This window comes from Musca domestica, unplaced genomic scaffold, assembly GCF_030504385.1.
Source record: "Musca domestica strain aabys unplaced genomic scaffold, Musca_domestica.polishedcontigs.V.1.1 8, whole genome shotgun sequence".
NCBI classification, from domain to species: domain Eukaryota; kingdom Metazoa; phylum Arthropoda; class Insecta; order Diptera; family Muscidae; genus Musca; species Musca domestica.
This window is the reverse complement of record NW_026712409.1, coordinates 938,787-941,835: the sequence shown is the minus strand read 5'-3', so window position 1 is coordinate 941,835 and position 3,049 is coordinate 938,787.

Genomic DNA, 3,049 nt, shown 5'->3' with positions numbered 1-3,049 from the left:
AAGGGTATACCTATTGTATATCAACAAATGGAATTAAATCACAAAACATCATATCGAGTTTGACGCTAGTATTACTACAGAGTCAAGTCAGCAGGGACTTGCTGTTACCTGTAATAATTATACCATGCGTAGAGGCATGAAATCTACAGCTTAAATCCACAGGATTTTCAAACATCTAACTAAAAGGATTTTTATTTTAATTTATTCACAAGAGTATAAAAAGAGAGTCACATCTTAAAAAAATAGTTTGAAAAATAACTCATTTTAGGTTATCGATTCAAATATGACTTCCCCAATTAAACACTTTGCTAGGAGAAAAAGTGATTTTCAAGAAAAAAATGGCGTGGCAGCACTTTGTTAATAATTCGTTTTGTCAATTGAGAAACAATTAAAAGTTACGATTTATTTTAAATAAAAATATATAAAATGTGTATTTGGTAATGTTTTGAAATTTCCATAGAGGACCGTAAGTACGGAATTATTTCCACTTTCGGTCGGAATTTGATATTGTGACATGCCCAATAGCAAAATCAGAGCTGCTGATCTAGAAAAAATTAAAGTTGTCGTTTTTTGCCTCAGAAATGACAAAATGTCACACATTTCACTAAAGTAAAGGCATTGTCAGTCAGAAGGAGTTTTAAGTAAGTGCTGTTACTTTTATTATCCATGTAAATTTCTGTGTGTATATAAAAAATTGCCATTTCACATATGACTCATAATTGTTGCCATCACACACTTGCATATGTTTTTTTTTATTTTCTTTGTTTACGTAGCGATCATATTGTATTTTATAAAAACTTGAAATACTTTATGGACAAAATATTAGCGCAAACATTTTCGATTAAATTTAATTTTCCGATGAAAAGTGCTCTCTGTGATCGAATGAAATAATGAATACAAGAATTTGCATCAACGTTTGGGAACATTGATTTCTTGTACGTTTTCTTATACAGCACCAATCAGATGTTGCAATGATATGCATTATTCAGCAAATTTTAATAATTTTTCATTAAATTTCTTCCATTTCAAAATTGGTTTGACAATTCGGTGTCCCAGCAACTGTGTTGCTGCTACTACCAGTATTATTCTAAAATGTTATGTACCATACTCGATACTCGATATGTGCTACTTTTTACATATAGAAAATTACATATCTAAAAACATCTCGTGTGATGGAACCTTAATATAAGGAACAATACCGCGTAAACTCACAAATATGACACAATAACAAGGTGTTCTGCTATTTATAAAAAATAGATTTAATGTCAAATTTGGTTTACATTGTTTGTTCTGCGATTTCAATTACAATAATGCCTTTTTACATTAAACTGATTAAAATTGATAATAATGATTAATACAATAGTAGATTAGATTTACGAAATCCACCCGATCTCAAATGTCAATTCAATAGCGTATAAGTCAAATAATATCCATTGGATTTATGAATACGACTTGTGTGACGTATATGCAGAGAATTGACAATTTAAATCGAGTGGATTTAGTAATCTAAAGGTTCTCTAAGTTCGTCTGTTGAAATTAATATTCATACCATGCATAATAGACTGCAGGATACCAAAATTGTTTGCGTTTCGGGATGAAACCAAACAAAACCACTTGTTAGGGTTTGTCATCAGTCAATTTGAAGTTACAAGACCGTAAGTTCCGAGTTGTGTTTTTCTTCTTCTAATCATTGTACCATGGGCCTAGTATTATGTCCACCTGCCAAACCTGCTAACTACCAAATGTAATGTCAAAATGCATTATTGTGATTGAAATCACAGTACAAAATACGAACAAATATATTTACCATGCATATATACAATAATGGTGGCAATCAAACGATCAATCATGGTAGAAGAAAATAGGTAGACGCATCGACGCAGCTGCTGAGACAATGAAATGTCAAACCAATTTTGGAATTGAAAATGTTGAATGAAATTTTTTTTAAATTTGTAAAAAATGTTGAAAAAGGCAATTTATAATAACCTCCGAATGATGTCGTATAAGAAAACATATAAAAAGCTACTTATATTTGAAAATAAATTAAAAAAAATTTGACATATCAATGCTCCCAAGCGTTGATGCATCTACCTGTATTTTTCTACCATGCGATCAATGCTATGTGCATGTACGTTTACATGCAAAATCTCTCCGCGGTTAATCCTGATACTTGACCAGTCACAAACATTTTAAAGTACGTTTGGTTTCAGATTTTTTGCGCTTGGTCAATTACCAGGGTCATCCCGGGTAACGATTTTGTAGGCAAACGTACTTTTATTTTGATCATGCTTTATATATTGCTGCCTTATTTCCTTACCAAGGATCTGCCTTTTTCTTTCTTTTGATAATCAATATATTGAAGAAATATCTAGTTTTATACTAGGAATGAATACGAATTCCAATCCAAAATTAAGAAGGTAAATTCATTTCAAATAAGCATACCCATCTCGGCATTTCCTGTAATTTACCTCGTCAAATTTCACTGCATAAAAACTAGGTTTCCATCTCTGATTTATGTATTTACAATGGATTTATAAATACATATTTTGACAATGAAATGTTGTCAAACAAATAATTTTGAAAAAATTGTAAAAATATGACTGCATAACTTTACCCTTTTGATTCCACAATGGCGAATTCCTTCACCAAAAAAAGAAAATACATATATCTCAATTAATTTTGCCTTAATACACTTGTATATGGCCCCTCCTAATGCTCGACGTGCCATACAAAAATACTCACCTTCCATACTATGGTAGCATGTTCTGTATGCCAGTACACTCAAGTTCATATCTTCACGCTAACCAAATAAAATCAATATATGCTCTGTTCCAGAACCTGTAAGAATCTTATAGTTTTGCAATTTTTCTCGATATCATAAAGGAAAACTCGGTTATCATAGTAAAAAGATTAACATTCTTGCAGTTTTGGAAAAGACCAATAAATGTTTAAATATTATTGCAAACGCAACATGGCGTGCTCACCCCGATATGTCTTAGAAAATTTAGAACATTTACTACACCCCTTCTCAAAATGAAATCAGATCATG